Source organism: Astatotilapia calliptera, chromosome 22, assembly GCF_964374335.1.
Source record: "Astatotilapia calliptera chromosome 22, fAstCal68.1, whole genome shotgun sequence".
Lineage (NCBI taxonomy): Eukaryota > Metazoa > Chordata > Actinopteri > Cichliformes > Cichlidae > Astatotilapia > Astatotilapia calliptera.
This window is the reverse complement of record NC_137442.1, coordinates 539,389-559,747: the sequence shown is the minus strand read 5'-3', so window position 1 is coordinate 559,747 and position 20,359 is coordinate 539,389. Positions and strand designations below refer to the sequence as shown.

At 48.9% G+C, this 20,359-nt stretch overlaps 1 protein-coding gene across 5 annotated transcripts in view; it reads right to left on the bottom strand.

Annotated features, from left to right (window-relative positions):
- LOC113015379 (semaphorin-6D-like) overlaps nucleotides 1-19,935 on the bottom strand; it is a 94,075-nt gene extending 74,140 nt beyond the window's left edge. Inside the window, exons 1-2 of one of the 5 annotated variants that reach the window (XM_080295714.1) lie at nucleotides 19,767-19,935; nucleotides 8,486-8,603 (exon numbers count right to left, since the gene is read on the bottom strand). The gene's annotated coding sequence lies outside the window, so the exon portion shown is untranslated. Of the gene's footprint in view, nucleotides 1-8,485; nucleotides 8,607-19,766 lie in introns of all 5 variants that reach the window. The other 4 variants (XM_080295717.1, XM_080295716.1, XM_080295715.1 and 1 more) reach the window with 4 other exon arrangements.
- Nucleotides 19,936-20,359: the final 424 nt, after the last annotated feature.

The following is a 20,359-nucleotide window of genomic DNA, read 5'->3' as shown; positions in this document are numbered from 1 at the left end:
CGCAAACACCACAAACACCAACAAACACCACAAACACCAACACAACAACTCAAACACCACAAACACCACAAACACCAACACAACAACTCAAACACCACAAACACCACAAACACCAACACAACAACTCAAACACCGCAAACACCAACACAACAACTCAAACACCGCAAACACCAACACAACACAACACCACAAACACCAACATCGCAAACACCAACACAAAACAACAGCAACACAACACCGCAAACACCACAAACACCAACAAACACCACAAACACCAACACAACAACTCAAACACCACAAACACCACAAACACCAACACAACAACTCAAACACCGCAAACACCAACACAACACAACAACTCAAACACCAACACAACAACTCAAACACCGCAAACACCAACACAACAGCAACACAACACCGCAAACACCACAAACACCAACACAACAACTCAAACACCACAAACACCAACACAACACCGCAAACACCAACACAACAACTCAAACACCGCAAACACCAACACAACAACTCAAACACCGCAAACACCAACACAACAACTCAAACACCGCAAACACCAACACAACAACTCAAACACCGCAAACACCAACACAACAACTCAAACACCGCAAACACCAACACAACAACTCAAACACCGCAAACACCAACACAACAACTCAAACACCACAAACACCAACACAACACCGCAAACACCAACACAACAACTCAAACACCGCAAACACCAACACAACAACTCAAACACCGCAAACACCAACACAACAACTCAAACACCGCAAACACAACAACTCAACAACTCAAACACCACAAACACAACAACTCAACAACTCAAACACCGCAAACACCAACACAACTCAAACACCGCAAACACCAACACAACTCAAACACCGCAAACACCAACACAACAACACAACACCTCAAACACCGCAAACACCAACACAAAACAACAGCAACACAACACCGCAAACACCACAAACACCAACAAACACCGCAAACACCAACACAACACCGCAAACACCAACACAACAACTCAAACACCACAAACACTAACACAACACCGCAAACACCAACACAACAACTCAAACACCGCAAACACCAACACAACAACTCAAACACCACAAACACAACAACTCAACAACTCAAACACCGCAAACACCAACACAACTCAAACACCGCAAACACCAACACAACTCAAACACCGCAAACACCAACACAACAACACAACACCTCAAACACCGCAAACACCAACACAAAACAACAGCAACACAACACCGCAAACACCACAAACACCAACACAACACCGCAAACACCACAAACACCAACAAACACCGCAAACACCAACACAACACCGCAAACACCAACACAACAACTCAAACACCGCAAACACCAACACAACAACTCAAACACCGCAAACACCAACACAACAACACAACACCTCAAACACCGCAAACACCAACACAACAACTCAAACACCACAAACACCAACACAACACAACACCGCAAACACCAACACAACAACTCAAACACCGCAAACACCAACACAACACAACACCGCAAACACCAACACAACAACTCAAACACCGCAAACACCAACACAAAACAACAGCAACACAACACCGCAAACACCACAAACACCAACAAACACCGCAAACACCAACACAACACCGCAAACACCAACACAACAACTCAAACACCACAAACACTAACACAACACCGCAAACACCAACACAACAACTCAAACACCGCAAACACCAACACAACAACTCAAACACCACAAACACAACAACTCAACAACTCAAACACCGCAAACACCAACACAACTCAAACACCGCAAACACCAACACAACTCAAACACCGCAAACACCAACACAACAACACAACACCTCAAACACCGCAAACACCAACACAAAACAACAGCAACACAACACCGCAAACACCACAAACACCAACAAACACCGCAAACACCAACACAACACCGCAAACACCAACACAACAACTCAAACACCACAAACACTAACACAACACCGCAAACACCAACACAACAACTCAAACACCGCAAACACCAACACAACAACTCAAACACCGCAAACACCAACACAACAACACAACACCTCAAACACCGCAAACACCAACACAACAACTCAAACACCGCAAACACCAACACAACACAACACCGCAAACACCAACACAACAACTCAAACACCGCAAACACCAACACAACACAACACCGCAAACACCAACACAACAACTCAAACACCGCAAACACCAACACAACAACTCAAACACCGCAAACACCAACACAACAACACAACAACTCAAACACCGCAAACACCAACACAACAACACAACACCTCAAACACCGCAAACACCAACACAAAACAACAGCAACACAACACCGCAAACACCACAAACACCACAAACACCACAAACACCAACAAACACCACAAACACCAACACAACTCAAACACCGCAAACACCAACACAAAACAACAGCAACACAACACCGCAAACACCACAAACACCAACAAACACCACAAACACCAACACAACAACTCAAACACCACAAACACCAACACAACAACTCAAACACCGCAAACACCAACACAACACAACACAACACCACAAACACCAACACAACACCGCAAACACCAATACAACACAATACAACACAACACCACAAACACCAACACAACACCGCAAACGCCAACAAACACCAACACAACACAACACCACAAACACCAACACAACACAACACAACACCACAAACACCAACACAACACCGCAAACACCGCAAACACCAATACAACACAATACAACACAACACCACAAACACCAACACAACACCGCAAACACCAATACAACACAACACAACACCACAAACACCAACACAACACCGCAAACACCACAAACACCAACACAACACAACACCTCAAACACCAACACAAAACAACACCAACACAACACAGCAAACACCACGGCGTGCTACCCCACAACACGCAGCACTGTCTGCTCCAGCTTCATGGCTGCAGAGGGCCAGTCTCAAACCGGTCTCACACTCATACACAAGCGCTTCCTGTACACTGAAGTGGTGTGTACAGGGCGGAGGTAGAAAACTTGTCCCGCTGGTGCTCAGAAAATAACCTGAAGCTGAACGTCCTGAAAACAAAGGAACTCACAAAGGACTTCAGGAGACACAGACAGGTCCACAACTCTCTCATTATAATTGGAGAACAGGTGGAACCTGTCTCCATCCATGAACTGGAGACTCGGCTTCGCACCCTTCATTCACCCATAGCTAGCCAGGCCCCTGTAGCTGGGGAAAGAGGGCGGCTGGGTGATGGTGACGAGGAAGCATAGTCCTAAACAGAAGCCCCAGGTACACAACCAACCCGTTCATGTGTCTAACCGTTTTTCCCCACTCGGCGACACACCCGCCGGGGGTCAAACTCTGGTAATTGGCGATTCTGTTCTCAGACATGTGAAGCTAGAGACACCGGCAACCAGCGTTCCAAAAAGGTATTTATTTTATTTGCAGATGACACAAATTTTTATTGCTCTGGAGAGAATTTGAACGATTTGGTTGAAATTATGACTTCTGAGATGTTAAGATTAAAAAAAATGGTTTGATGTAAATAAATTATCTTTGAATCTGACAAAAACGAAATTCATGATATTTGGCAATCGTGTAAAGGGAGGAAGTTATTATGTCCACTGATGGAGAATTGATTGAAAGAGTTACTGAATTTTGCTTTTTGGGTGTGTAGATGAAAATTTGACGTGGAAATCTCATATTGAGTATATTAGAAAGAAGATGGTTAAAAACATTTATATTTTGGGAAATGTAAGAGATTCATTAGACCACAAAACAATGCGCATTTTATATTTTTCATTGTTCTTCTCATACTTTAAGTTACTGTGTCGAAGTTTGGGGGAATACATATGAGAATACTACAAAACCTCTAAACTTATTACAGAAGAAAGTGATACGAATGATTCATAATGTTAAATATAGAGAACATACAAATAAATTATTTATAAAATCCAAATTATTAAAATGAGGAGATTTAGTGAAACTACGGACACTATTAATTATGTTTAAGGCTAAAAGTAATATTTTGCCTTCTAAGTTACAAAGAGTATTTTTAATGTGTTCGGGGGGAAATTTTATTTTAAGCATCAGCTAGCTAGAACTACACAAAGATTAATGAGGCCAACGGTTACGGGTACGACTGTGGAAGTGTCTTCATTATAATTTACAGAATTGCATAAATTTACATAGTTTTAAAAAGTGTTACATGTATAAAACAATAACTCAATATGAAGAATGTGAATGAAATTGGAGTTAATTGAAAAAGGATCCATTATTTTTTTGCCTCATTTATTTTATTTACTCATCTTTTCTCCTTGTTACTATGTGGAGTGGTATATTCTGATTGTAAATGTGTTGTTAGGACCGGAGATAAATGTTAATGTTAGTTTGTTCCTTGACTTTTGGTGCCCACTTGCAATATAAGTTGGATTGTAGAGAGGGGGCGGGGTTTAATACGAATATTTTCTTCTTCCTGCTGCTTTTCACACATGGTTGCTTTACTGACAGACAGTGTGGTTGGTTTGTCTGAAAGAACTAACTGTGGAAACTGTTGACCAAGTGTGAAATAAATAAATAAATGAAATGAAACAATATAAAGCGCCTTGAGGCGACTGTTGTTGTGATTTGACGCTGTATAAATAACACTGAAATGAATTGACCCACAACACCATCCCCCTGGTAACGAAGGCCCAGCAGCTGCACTTCCTCTGTGTCCTGAGGAAGAAGCTGTAGTGGTAAGACTACACACCTTTGGAGCGCAGACCCTTACTGGATTCAGTAAGGGGCCTGGCTAGACCCCCCATGCTAAAACCAAGTCCTAAAATGGCCTCCAGCCTGTCCGCAGCTCGGACACAAGCATTTCACTACTATGGGGTGGATGACTGAATGTAGTGTAAAGCGCCTCTATACAAATGCAGGCCATTTACTACATGTTGTACTCTGTATGATTGTGTATGTGACAATTAAAGCTTGCTTGAAGAATAACCTGGTATAACCAGCTGCTGCTGGCCTTCTACCTCCTCAGTGGAGCACCAACCACCAGGCATGCCTGCCTGGTGCTCAGGGGCCATGACTGACAGCAGGAAGGCTGTAGCCACGTGACCCTGGTAAGGACAGACACAGTCATACACCATCGGAGGCACGAGGGGTCATGAGGTTTAGAGCCTTTTTCCAGCCAGGCAGATAAAGACAGGAGGGACCGAGGAGGAGGTCCAATCTTTTTACATTTAATCCAAAGACAGACATGCAGCCCCACCCCCAACAACACCACCACCACCACCTGCTCACACACACACAGGATTAATCCTGCAGCCATTCAAAGTCCCACAATCGAGGACACGTCCACAGCAACAGTTTTATTGCCTCAAACCAGCAGGAAACAGACTTCATGAGCTGGCTTATCAAAATGAAACAAAAACACAAACAAAAGCAAAACCTTACTTCACAGGAGGTCAGGGGTCAAAGGTCAGAGGTCACCACGTAATCACAGAAATCCTGACTAACATAAAACACGCTGAGAAACAGATCGAATTCATGAGTGAAGGAGGGGAAGGGACCATCATCCATCATAACTGGAGATTTTCCTGCTGACACAGTCATCCTGGAGCCGGCGTTCCCAGTCAGCTGACCCCCAACATTTCGCTCTAACTGGGTCATTTCCTCAGCACCGCGAGTCGAGCCAGGCTTTGAGAGCACTGTCAGTGCTGTTGTGATTGGGGGCTGGGAGTCTCAGGCCCTCAGCAAGACAAAGATCAGATAATCGCTGCTGGCCTTAATCCCTGAGCAGAGAGAGGAGCCTTTATCTGCCAGCAGCAGAAAGGTAGAAGTATGGGAGGAAGACTTCCTGAGACTCGCTCCGAGATTCCTATGCTGACGTCCTCTGTGTCAGCAATAACTCACATTACTGGGAACGGTGTCACCGAAACATCAGTACAACGAGTACACACACACACACACGGACACACCTCCTCTCTGTAATCGATGATCGATCTCCACAGACTGAAGCTAACCGGTCGTTCCTCCTGTTGGGATCGGAGCACAAACGTAAACAGAGCCATATGTTGTTTGGGATTGGCTCCATCAGATAAATGCTGACTGCATACTGTGCAGTGATTGGTTAAGTCTGCTCCGTGTCACGGTCACTTATCACCTCTGGGGTGATGAGACTGGGGTTCTCATTGGGCCCAAAACATCAATAAGTAATAATTGGCGTGAGTGGGGATTACTTCCTGGGTGGTCCAGGTATTAGCCAGTTCCCATTCTTCCATGATCGAGTGCTTTCGGCTGAGACGTCCCGGCTCATTAATCAACAAAAGTCTCAGTCGAAGCTTCTCTTGATCGAGCGTTTCCAGCTTCACTGCAGCAGAAACGTCAAGTCTGCCGGGCTCAACGCCGGACGTCAGGAATTAACATGTGACAAAACGCGTCCCAGCACCCCCGTAGGAGGGCGGTGTGAAACCGATTCCATCAGTGATTGCTGAGCGTTCTGTGACCTGTCAGATGAAGGAGCTGCTTGGCATCAGTTACTCCATCGCACTGACACCAGGAAGAGGAGGAGGAAGAGGAGGGAAGCGAAGCAGCATTTGGTGTTTTGGTTGCAGAGGAGTGTTTTTATGTGGCAGCATGCAAAGTGAGACTTTAAGCTGTCAGTAAAACCAAAATTTGGCAAAAAACAAACTCCAAACTGTCTTATTGGCGGGTCAGCTTGGCTTCCGGTCCCTGCACGGCTCTTTAGGAGTGAGTTCTGCAAACGAACGCAGCGCTGCAGCGAGCCATCATCTGCTCCGTCAAACACAAACATTTCCCCGTCACAGCGTCTGTCTGAGAGGAGCGTGGGGTTCGGGTCAAAGACCCCGAGCACCGCCATAACAATGAAGCCATGAATCGGCCCCGCGTCTGTGTCGCTGTGACGTGGAAACCTGCAGGACTCATCACCACAGGTTAGGGTTAACTTCTTATTGTGTGGCACAATCCAAATGTCCCCACCATCCACATTTTCCAACCTCACCGCTTCACTCAAACGTCCCCACAAAATGCTTTTTAAAAACTGTCTTGAATGACATTTTTGTGAATGAGCCGATGAGTTTCTGTAGTTTCACAAACGCTCCCGTGTGAAGCAGCGCTGTCCTCGCCGACCGACACTGAACAAATCAGAGATTTATGCAGCCGCACACACAAACCTGACGGCGTGAGCACGAGATCAAAACGCCGCTGATCGACTTCACACATCAAACTTTTATATTTTCCTATCAGGTCCCCACAAATCCTGGTTTTACGTCAGTGGAACAGCTGTCTACAAACATTTGGACACTTTTAAACAGTGCGTCTTAAAATTTGAACCTTTGCACAAAAACCGTCGAGAAACATCCAAAAAAAAAGCCCAACTTCCTCACCGCGCTTGGATCTCTTCAAATATCCCGACTGTCAGTCGCAGCTTTGCTTTCCAAAGAAATTCCGACTTTGATAACAACGTCCAGACTGCAGCTCAGTGGAAAAAACGAGTTCTTGTGTTCCACAAACATCCTTCGAACGAACTTCCAGACGTTTCACTCGGATATCTCAGCCCTCATCCATCAGCAGCTCCGAGCAGATTTCCTCGCTCACACTGTGACTGTGTGCGGATTTATTATCTGAGGCATGTCGAGGCCTTATCAGCTTCTTTAGAGTACTATCTCATCTGTGTGTGTGTGTGTGTGTGTGTGTGTGTGTGTGTGTGTGTGTGTGTGTGTGTGTGTGTGTTTTCAAGTTCAAGCAGGCCTTTAACCTCCAGTTTTCCCGTGGGATCTCTGCACTGCCTCGAGGCAAACACACACACACCCTGAGGCACATTTACTCTGCACATCCTCCAGTGTTTACTCATTAATTCTTACAGCGGTTTGTTATCGTCACACACACACACACACACACACACACACACACACACACACACACACACACACACACACACACACACACACACACACAGGTTCAGTAAAACAAAGTCAAATCTGCAGCATGTATCTCTCTTCAAGGGAACAGACTACTTCCTGTACTCGGTTCTTTAAGCCTGTTTCTGTGTATGCAGAGGTCAGAGGTCAGAGGTCAACACAATGGCATAAATGAAAGTTGTTTCTGACCATGACTGCAGTTTTATTTCCTGCAACGCACGGAAGACCTCACAAGGACCACAGGAGTACACGTATGACAGGACACGTCTGTATTCATGTGATGTCACAGGTCAGAGGTCATCTGGCAAGAGTCAGCGAGATTAAAGCTCCACACACTCCTGTGTGACTATCAGCTGATCATGTTATTAATGACACACACACAGTAACACCCTGCATGTCCCTGTGCAGCTCCAGCAGCAGCTTCATTAAAGACATTAGTACACACAGGTTAACTTACCTCGAATTCAGGTGGTCCAATCACGAGCAGCTTCTCGGCAGAGCCAATCAGAGCACAGAAAGGCCCAAATCCAGGTAGTAGAAGTCCAGATCCAGATGTAGTCCTGACTAATCCTGATCTGCTGAGACACAGTGGGAGAGAGGAGGCGGTCAGGCCTTTCGTCTTCATCCAGGTGCATTGTGGGAGGGGCGCAGGTGTCCCTGAGACCTGGACACCGGCAGATCTGACCACAGCCGGCCGGAGGGTTCAGGTCCAGAGAGAGAGGAGGGCTCGATCCCTGCTCCAGTCAGGATATCTCTGACTCACACTCCTCTAACAACACAGCCGGATCAGATTTGCTCCAGTTTTATGTTTTCCGTGAACTCCGTCTCATTCATCCACCTTTCCATACCTGAGCCGGGACATACCTGGAAGCACTGTGGGACACTCGGAAAAAGCAAAGACATGAAAACTGCTTCAGAAAAACCTGCACACACAAAGGACCAACAACATCATCCAACCACCAAGCCTCTAAACGAGCTACACCCTCCAGCAGAGAACCAACCAGAGAAGCAGGAGGAGCAGGAAGCCGGGGCGTTCCCAGACCTGGTTCCACCTGGAAAGGTGAGTCCAATAAAGCCGAGAGTCCGACAGGAGCAGGCGTCTGACTGGCTGTAGATACACGTGAAGCTCAAACGGAGAAGAATATGGAAACCAATCTGACCAGTTAACATAAAAACCACCAGTTCACCTGGAGCTGAGCGCTCAACACCTGCACTGTGGCCTTCTGCACATGCTCAGTGCTGTCTGCGGTCCACAGGTGTTACCTTCAGGTGAGTTTGTTGGGTTTTTTGCAATGCCACGAGTGACCACTGGGAGCAGCAGGACCACGGCTAAAACAGCAGGATACAATATCAGTGCCGCCGGAATGTGACCTTTGACCCTCTCTGACAATTACAACTCATAACTGTAATTCATAGTAGTAACTTCAGAATGTGTGTTTGTTTAGCTGATATCGTCCATGTAAATGAGGTCACATGTCAGCTGTCCTGCCTTTATGCTCAGTCTCTGCTGCGGTGACCTTTCACCTCTGACACAAGCAGCAGAGACGACCGCAGCAGTCAGCAGTCCTCTGCAGCACAGGCTGATAACACCCGCCCTCAGTAATCCTGGATGCTGAGACGTGGGATCTGACACTTCCTGTTGGTGAATCCGAGCGTCGACACGCAGACTTTGGACTTTCACTCAAATGGATCCTCAGGAAAACGAGCATCAGCGGAAGAACTCTTGGACATATATGAATAGACGTGAGCTTTACTGACAGTGAGAGAGGAGATGAGTCCATTATCCTGATGAAGACCCTCCGTTAGCGGGATGATCTAACTCGGGGCCACATTAGTGACTCTCTCACATCTCTGGCTGCTCCGGGCCTCCGGAGGCAGCGAGAGGTCCAGATGTGGATGGATGCGATGCCGGGATCAGCAGAGGGAGCGTGGAGGTCTGCCGCAGCCGTCGTGGAAATAAAAGAGATGTGAGCACTGAGCCTCCGAGCGGCGAGCACGGGAGGTGAGTTATGGGCGGCGACAGCCGACAGGTCTGAGCAAATGAGCCGAAAAGAGAGACGAGTTCAGACGGAGCACGAGGCGGCGAGGGAGAAAATTAAAGGAGGAGAGAAATGAGGGGAGGACGGCAGAAAATAATGAAAGAGCAGATCCTGCAGCGGTGACGCGCAGCCACGGGGAGTGCGCTCAAGTCCCTGCGTCATGCAAACTCTGCAGTCAGATTTGATTGTGATTTGTTTGCCGGCGTTCGGTGGGAGGAATCAGCCGGAGCGCTCCCACTTCTGTTTGTTCTGCACCAGGTTTCCCGGGAAAAAGACGTCCTGCTGGCTGCACATCAAACAGACAAAAGCCAACGATCCCACAGAACGCTAATCAGAACACACACAGGAAGTGATTTCCTCCACAAGCAACAAAAGCACCACGCGAGGAGGACGCCATCGAGCGCGGAGATGCTCCAACCACCGACCTGTCGGTGTCGGTGCTGAGCCCCACACAGCTCGTTACAGTCCTGTGCTGTTACTCACACGCACGCTCACGTCCTCCTCGCCATCAGCCAGTGCCCCGGCGCAGGTAACCTCCTGCCTCGATCACGGGGAGTATTCCCAGCAGTGGGAGCTCTGGGAGAAGTTCATGTGCAGGAATAGCTTCACGGAAGCACATCACACATCCGGGAGTGTGACAGCAGTCCACACTCACACTAAAGGACTCTTCAAAATCATACGTGATAGAAAAAGTTCCCATAATTCCTCTCTGCTTTAGTGCTGCTTATGGGTAAAGTGCTGGTGTGCTGCAGTGTTTCACACAGGCCGGGTCTAATCCGGAGTGCTTCACGCTCGCTCTCTCTCTGCAGCCTCGCCGGGTTAATAAGTGTAAATCTTCCAGCAGGGAAACCGCCACATCTGTCACAGCTGGTGCCTGATACAGATCCTGATACTGCAGCGGGTTCATGCACCCTGCACATGCAGCAGCTTTAAATCTGACCGCTCACCTTCAGCCTGTGTGTGTGTGTGATGATGCAGCCGGGCGGAGAGAGCTGCTCTAAGCCGGATAAATTCATAAACAGTGTTTCAGCGCCGCTTCAGAACGACTCTGAAAACAGCGAGCGGCGACTCGCTCCAAAGCTGCTCGCTGTGTCTGCTCTCTGTCCGTTTAGCTTCACCCAACCTCACCTGACCTCACGCTCCAACCCAGCAGTAAAGGAAACAGAAACAAATGTAGAGAACAGGCTTCAGGTCAGTGCCCTGGGACAAAACATGCTTCTGCGTCCGTAGGTTAATTAATATTAACGATTACTGATCACAGCAGATCGACAGGACGCCACTCACTCATGGCTCCGCTGAGAAAAACGGAGAGGAACTAAAAACCAAACTGCTGCAGCCTCAAACTCATACCAGGAAAATTTATGGTGATGGAAAACAAACGAATACTAATGAAATGAATTCATTGAATCTATGAATCATTTATTCATGCAAACACAAAGAACATCGTCTCCATCCTTTCACTGAAACAAGCACTGGGTGCAACAAAGTAACAAATTACTGTAAAAACATTACATTTTTCAGGAAGGCAGTAACAGTAACTGTACTAAGTTATGTCCTTACAAAGGTTCTTTGGTGATCTGCACGCTAAGCTAGCCGAGAACCCAGAGTGATGATCCAGTGCATGCAGACTCCAGTCCTGCAGCCAGAGCCCGATTTCGGTCAGCGACGCTGTGACTGTGCAGCAGGATAAACACGGAAACACGTCTCCTGCCTGCAAAGTTGTGTGGCGCGTTCATCTTTTGTTAATAAGATTATAACGTTTCCTCTTCCTGTCTCATGGCGAGCGCTCTGCCAGTGCTGGGCGGAGTCTTGTGTTGAAGTGTGGGTTTCACCGGCCGCTAGCATCTCCTCACCAAGTGGTAGCCTGATTAGACTAGCGCTGTGTTTTTAGATGCTAAATGATCATTGGGCGCTGACGTCCTCGCCATCAGACGTGATTGTTGGACACATAAACATGCGACATCACTCCATCAATCGCACTCTGATATTACACTTGTTCACATGATGTTTTATTTACACGGCACAGATATTCTTCTGTGTTTTGGGTCGTTACAAGCTGACCTGAGGTCAGCTGATAAAACATAAAGACCGTCTCAGTGTTTGAACTGAAAGCCTCATTACCCGTGAACAAACACGTCTCTGTTTCCTGCAGCAAAACCAGGTAATCTGCTGCCTATTAACACAGCATTACCAAAAACTGGGCTAATCCACCCATTGTTCTGTGTGCGCATGTGTGTGTGTGTGTGTGTGTGTGTGTGTGTCTTTGTGTTTTGTGCAGTCTGAATGACGGGGAAAAGGTCACCGGATGAATCTGCTGGATCAAACGGATAAAGACACAACAAAAAGTGCAGGAGGCGACCAATGAAAGGCCACCTAACACACACACATACACACTCAGAGACACACAAAGAAGCACACACAGCTGGAGTGTGAAACACGCTGCAGCCATCCTGCACATGCCTGGCAGCGGGTAGATCCTGGTAGCCTGGAGGTCAGCCAACACACACACACACACACACACACACACGTCAACCTGATGGTTTCCTGCTTTCGGAGCCTCCTACGCCCCTCACTGTGAACGGTGAGCCAAGAAAACGTGGAAACAGATGCCGATGGCGTTCCTTCAGAGCGCGGTGGCGGCTCTGACCTCGGGTGCTTCAAATTCCTTCACTTTGAGAGGAAACTGTTTTTCCTCCACAGCAGAGTCGTCATCGACAGCTGGAATCTACGGTGGCCTTAAACCCACGTTTAAGGAAACAAAGACAAAAACGCTGCAAAAGCCCAAAACAGAACGGAGCTGTTTCTGGGGACACAATAACGGGACGGACCAGCTGTAGGGGTCACACAAGCTGTGTCCCAAAACGTCGGATGCATCCTTCGGAGGACCCGCCTTCGCGGTCTACGTTGGCCGGGTCCTTCGAAGACCGAGAAGGCCGGAAGTGTGAGGCTGTGAAATGTGACGGTCTCGCCTTCAGATCTGCGTCACCGCTGTGTCGGTGGGGTTTACTAAACTCGCCGTCTGCTCCTTGCTGTCTAAAATATAACAGGACACTGGAGTAAACTCTTCACCGTCTCACACTCTGACGTTTATTCAGCTGTGTGATCCCGGAGGAACCCACTCGATGGATTAATAAAGTTTAATTTAATCTAATAAACTAATAACTTTGATGTGAGCCAAACCGTCTGAAAACGATGAAGCCGGGGGGGTCCGCTGCTCTCGCCGGCTCGAGTGACCCTTGAACCCCCCGGCTCGCTATTGAGCTGGTGGGTCACAGACGTCTCCGAAAACGTCGGCGCACTTTTGCAAATATGCGATAAACCGAGCAGATATTTGAAGTTTACACAGATTCTCGCCTGAAAATATGTTAAAGGTTTATTTTGTGACCCAGAAAGAATAATAAGAGTAATTTTAAAACTTAGTAGCGGCCGCCATTGTTGGAAACTGGAGTTTGGCTGGGCCGTGCTATGAATTCTGGAATATGGTGGGCCGCGAAGGACACACCCGACCCATCCTTCAAATCCGGGGAAATGAAGGACGCATTTGAAGGAGCCGACGAATTGTGCCAGCCTTCGTCGCGTCAATGTGACGTAATCGGCCTTCAAATGCGGCCTCGGGAGGATGCAGCCGACGTTTTGGGACACAGCTACAGACTCGGAGGTGTGTTTTTGTCACTCATGTAACCGCAGATGCATGTTTGCTATCGCCTGTTTACTGTTAGGCCCTGGTCCGTCACGTTAATGTCTCCTCAGAAACGCTTCTGTTGTGCTTTATTTACCTTCTGTGGCGTTTTTCTTTAAGTTGCAGTGCGTTTGGCCTCTCAGGACAACCAGAGGAAACGTGCCGGAGGACGCCACGGTCGCTCAGCAGTGAATTACAACATGCCGCCATTGCCGAGGCGCATGCGCCGACAGCTGCAGATTAAGTAACACAGCCGCTGTGATCGGGTTCTCTGATGTGAGGGAGCTGCTGATACAGCTCAAACTATCCGCCTCTGAAAGCGAAGCGCAGCTGAGGAGCCATCGCTACCCTCGCCACTTCTGTGACTGCTTCCTGTTCAGTGACATCACAGAACTCCATGAAAAAGACAGACAGGCCCAAACTTTCATCCGAGGACACCGTCGCCTTTCTGCAGTAAAACAAATAAGAACTGCACATGCACGGCAGCGTTTCAGGGTTTCCTGGAGCGTGACCACACCTGGGCCAAGTATGGACAGAGTCTGTGTGAGCACAGGTGGGTGTGGCCTGTGCCTCTGATGGACAGAAAGGAAAAACGCTGATTTTCCATCAGCAGAAACCCCAAAAAGCAAAAACCTGGGATCATTAGCGTCCGCTCTCGAGTGTGTCACATGACCGACTTTTGCTAGGTCTCTCTGGAAACAGGAAATAAATATCCTACTGTTATAACTAATGTCACCTGAAACTTTGAGCCTGCGTGAGCGAACCTTTAAATCTCCTTCTGCAGTCTGGCTGAAGCATCAGAGGAAACGCACAGGAAGCATGAAGCTGTCAGAAACAGGCTGTCATTGGCTCCCGCGGACCGCCGCTGTCTTCATCTCCTTCTTTATGGTCTCCTGATCTCCCCCGCCGCACGTAAAGGTCAGACAAACGAAATCACAGAGAAGCAGCGGGACACGCGCTGAGGTCGGCCGCCGCTCACTCCAAAGAAATTTCATCTGTCTTCATCTCTGAGGTTCAATTTACCCGCAACCTGAGCGAGGGGGAGGGGTCTGTGCAGGCGAGCAGAACCAGTACAATAACATAAGTAGGAGGAGAAGCAGGGGGAGGAGGTGTGTGAGAGCACAGATAGACAGAACACAAAAACACACACACAACCCGGAGCCGGACATCGCGACCCGGGCTCAGACCCGCAGAGAACGAGACAATTCTGAGGACGTGCTACAGAATGACGCTTGGTCAGCGTCTGATACGCAGCCAACACGCGCACTCACAGCATCCGCTGCACATACCTAGAACAGGGCGACGACCAAAAATATTTATCACCATATACATTGGAAAATTTGCGATAACGATGTAACTGACACGAGACAAAATACTTTACAACTCCACAACTTTATTAGTGCAAAAACAAAACATCAATGTATTTTAACTTAAACAAGCAGCTGTTTCTTATGTGCATTAAAATAAATATAAAAATGTAACAGTGCAAACTCCTCGCTGACAGTTTAACCAAAAGGCGTTTCCAGTGGAAACTGGCCGACACATCCTCAGCATAACCATGTATAACATCCACAAAACTTAAAAAGAGGTTAAACACACACAACACGGTAACATTATGTTGAAGCACAGTACGTATCACTCCACGAGGATACATAAGGCGCACGGGATTATAAGGGGCTCTATCGACTTTCAGAAAAATCAAAGGATGATTTTAAGTGCGCCGTATTTTCCAAACAACACGGTAATAACGACGGCCCGCTAGCATGCGCTACCAGAAATAGTGCTTTGTTGTGTATCTGAGGGTCGAAAGCTAAACCAGTTCCACACCAGTGAAGCTGCAGCATTTTTACAAACCAGTTCAGGTTCATCGTTTCATTCAACGATCCACTTTCGCTCTTCTCGTTCTGCGTCGCCTCCATGTGCGTATGAAAACAAAGGCACTGCGCATGCGCGTTTTACCCATATTCTATCGCAATATTTCATTTTCCTATCATTACCCAACATGACACCGGTGTTACCGTGAACGGTATGATATAGCCCCGCCCTACCTCCACCTGTGGTCATGAGGAATAAACCACTAGATTCTGAGAGTGGCTTCCACATTTCTGAGACCACAATCACATAACAGCGTCCACAGCTGCAGACTTCCTGTGCCACAGGGGGCGCTCTCGGCCACAGTGAAAGCAGCTCTCTGGAAAACTTGAAGTTTTCATGAAGTTTCTGGCGGAGACAGCAGAGCCGGGCGCCATCGAGAGAGCACGTCCTGCCCAATCAGCACTCAGCAGCAGAAGACATGCTCAGGAAGTACAGCACAGCGATGAAGGGCATCGCCTCCACCCTGCTGCGCAAACACCACTCCATGTTTAACTTCAACTGACGACACGCTCGACCCTCCCTCAACTTCCTGTGCAGGCTTTCAGGGTGTTACATCATAGTCTACATCATGTAACAAGGACCGCGACACGAGTGGAGGGAGGAGAGGCAGAAGGGGATGGAGGAGAGATGGGGGAGGGGAGGCAGGAGGGATGGGAGGAGGGGAGGGAGGAGAGAGGATAGGAGGGAGGAGAGGAGGGAGGATAGGAGGCAGGATGGAGGAGAGGAGGGAGGAGAGGAGGGAGGAGAGGGGGCAGGATGGAGGAGAGGAGGGAGGATGGAGGAGGGAGGAGAGGAGAGGAGGGAGGAGAGGAGGGAGGATGGAGGAGAGGAGGCAGGAGGGGATGGAGGAGAGATGGGAGGAGGGGTGGGAGGAGGAGAAGCAATTGGGGAGGCAGAAGGGGATGGAGGAGGGATGGGAGGAGGGGAAGCAGGAGGGGAGGGAGGAGAGGAGGGAGGATAGGAGGCAGGATGGAGGAGAGGAGGGAGGAGAGGAGAGGAGGGAGGAGAGGAGGCAGGAGGGGAGGGAGGAGAGGGGGCAGGAGGGGAGGGAGGAGAGGGCAGGATGGAGGAGAGGAGGGAGGATGGTGGAGAGGAGGGAGGAGAGGAGAGGAGGTGTGTGTGTGTGTGTGTGTGTGTGTTACTGTGTGTGTGTGTGTGTGTGTGTGTGTGTGTGTGTGTGTGTGTGTGTGTGTGTGTGTGTGTGTGTGTGTGTGTGTCTGATGTAACCTGGTGGAGTTTCTCTGCTAATGAGGTTGAAGGAGGTCAGAGGGAGGAAGGAGAGAGGAAGAAGGAGGGCAGGAAGAGAGGAAGGATCGTCCTGTGTGAGTCGGAGCACACGCCGGTTTGTGTGATGTCGTTAAAGAACAGCCGGCTGCACGCGCTGCACGGAGCGCTCAGGCCGCAGAGCGTGAGCGATGAAACCCTTGGACCCGAAGCCTGAAGATGAACTCCCACGACGCGTTTTCAATACAGCGCGCCGTCACACCTGACATCACATCCATGGCAGTGCCCACAGCCTCTGCAGAGTCAGGTCAGCTGACTTTTTAAGGAACACGTCTTTGCTTAAAGGTGGAAATAAAATACAGACAATAAACGATGACATCATCATCACGTTCCCTCCAGCTCCAGCTTCAGCCGCCCTGCATGCTGTGCAAAGGGAAAAGTCAGAATGCCGACCTGGCAGCGAGTGCATTTATTGTTTCAGAGGTCATGTGGTGGAAGCCCCGCAGATCGCCGTTTGAAGCATTTAAGGTGGAATTCCCCTGCAAACCTGCGCTCTGAAACACACCGCCACACCTGCAAGCTGCGCCTTGCTGAAGGTGATGCAGCTCTGAGATAAACAGGCCCAAATCCACCTGTGAGCGTCTCTCAGAGACCGGCCGTCCCTGGAGTAGAAACCAAACACGCCCCAACTCTGAAGCAGCGTCTGTGACACGTTTTAGAAACTCATCGTGGCCACACACAGCTGGCTGCTGTAACTCTCCTCGCTTTCTTTCTTTAGCAAAGAAAATGTGACCTTTGACCTCAACGCTCACAGGCAAAACCACAGCCAACCCGCTCAGAGTCGGGTCGGGGTGAGGTCAGCGTGCCTCCGTTCTTAATCCTGGATGAGTGTTTTTGGGGGCGTGGCCAGCTGCTGTCTGCAGCAGGTGAAACTCTGCCATCAGCAGCAGCTGTGACTGGGTTTAAAGTCACATCAAGAAGCCGCCGTCAGACGCACAGGCCGCCACGGCGTTCGCACCCTTCATGGCAGAGATAATCAACTCGTTACGTTATGATTAGCTCATTAACCCTAACGCGAGCCACCACAGCACCGGTGAACGCTGCCATGATTGCTGAGGCTCCGACACGCTCGCCTTCTGCCAAAATCTATCCACGCCCACTTTACTGATTCTGTGCATCATAATCAGCCATTTACGGGCGGGACGCCGCTCGTCAAGGAGCAACGGCGAGTTTCATTTTGATATTTCACGGACAACCTTCAGACAACTGACCCTGAGAATTCCTCCTTAAATCCCCGAAACGTCTGATCAGAGGACGTCACTTTCTCAGCGCCACACAGGAGGATTTCCAGGGGGCGGGGCTTGATTCATTACAGAAAAAAATTATCTAAGCAAGCAGATGACAACAAATATGTCACTGAGCTGCAGTTCTTCTGACGTCCAGCAGAGGTGCCAGCAGTGCATCAGCTGCTCTCTACGTTCATCACACCTGCATGGTGACTTTACCTGTGACTGCAGGAGTGAGACAGGTGAGCCACAGACAGAACAGCCTCCTCCAGGTCTGCACACATCTGGAAGCCACGCACACACAAACACACACCGCCTCTTGTGGAACAGCGCTCCCCTGAACAACCCAGTTACACCTGGACAGGTACTTTTGGCCCCACAGCGTATATTAAAATGCTTGTCTGCCTCAAAGGGAGAGGATTTATGGTCTCTGAGGGGCGTGGCCAAATGACACCTGCTGTAGGTAACGCATGAACATGCAGCAGAGCTTCAAAGCACAGGTTGAAAGTTTCAGGGATTAAATTCACCTGCAGAGATTTGTCACAAATCCGACAAATAGAAACAGTAAAAAGGTGCAGATAAATGTATTAAAACAAAAATATGACAAAAAATACAAAAACAAGCAGAAAAATAATGAATCATAGTTAAAATACTGAAACTCAGGAATAAAAATAAACCATTTAAATTCTAAATGAATCATTAATAAAAAAAAGTAAACATCAGGAAAGTAAAGCCAAGAATTAAAACAATGAAATAGATTCAATTTATTTCAGATTTACTCTGTTTATCACAGGAAGCAACAAAGTATCGATCACATCGATCACATCTCACTGACTCAGATCAATACATCAGTACAGTGACAACAAAGGCTTTTCTATTCCACCACCTCACTGACCATCACTGATGATTAATATTGATCATCTGGATCCACAAAAACCTTCAACCAGACCCCACGCGCACACACACACACACACACACACACACACACACACACACAGTCTCTCTCTCTCACACACACACACACACACACACACAGTCTCTCTCTCTCTCTCTCTCTCTCTCTCTCTCACACACACACACACACACACACACACACAGTCTCTCTCTCTCTCTCACACACACACACACACACACACACACACACACACACACACACAGTATCGATGACAGCAGCTATCGATCATGTGATCGGACTGATCGGCTCAAAGTCACCTGCGCGGCTCCCGCTGCGCACCACACGACGACCGGAACTCTCTCACACGCGCCAGCGCACGCGCAGCGGTGTGTGCGCCCTTAAATAAGGAGGACAAAGACGCCCACCCGAACGCACGCGCTCCGCTCCTGCGGCGCAGGTTCGGGAAACACGCGCACACCCAGCCCCGCGCGGAGCTGAAGTTGGAGCTCGCGCGAGAAGGTGACTGGAGTTAACGAGGGTCCGAGGGTGCGCGCCGCGCGTGCTCGTCCCGTCCGCCTGATTGACGGCGGGCAATCAAAGCAGCAGCACGGTCGCACGCACAGGAGCGTCCCCTTCCCTGCTGCGCGTGCGCCCACAGACAGTAGGTACCGGACAAGCAAGCACGCACGCGCACCCCGTGCGCCCAGCGTTAAACCCCAGAAGAAGAAGCGGCGGCTCACCTCCGAGTTCTTTGCAGTAATCCACGCCGACCTCCTGCTGCTTCTTCCCGGCCGCTGAACCCGCAGCTCCGCCGCTACACCGTAAATCCACCACACGGCGCGGGCGCACGCACTACTGCAAGTCCGGGTCCAACCGACACAATGAGCCGTCTCCGAGCAGCCAGCGTCTCCGGCAAACGGCCACGCCCTCTGATTAGCATAATCGACTACTGCAGCCTATCACGGAGCGGGGCTGCAACCGCTGGCCCCGCCCCCTCCCAATTTAAAGTCCCTGTGTTAGCGGTTCTGGTTGCTCAAATCAAATTAAATCAAATCACTTTTATTGTCACATCACATGTGCAGGTACATTGGTACAGCACATGCGAGTGAAATTCTTGTGTGCGAGCTTCACAAGCAACAGAGTTGTGCAAAATACAATAACATAAACAGGCAAAATATACCAACTACAGAAGCAATAACCAGGCAACATCTAGGACTGATGCCTCACTGGCTGAGGATCTAAACCGTTTCTTCGCCCGCTTTGAGACGACCAAGCCCTCAGCTGTCACACCACTTCCTCCCGCCCCCAGCACTGGCACACTAACACTTAGGGA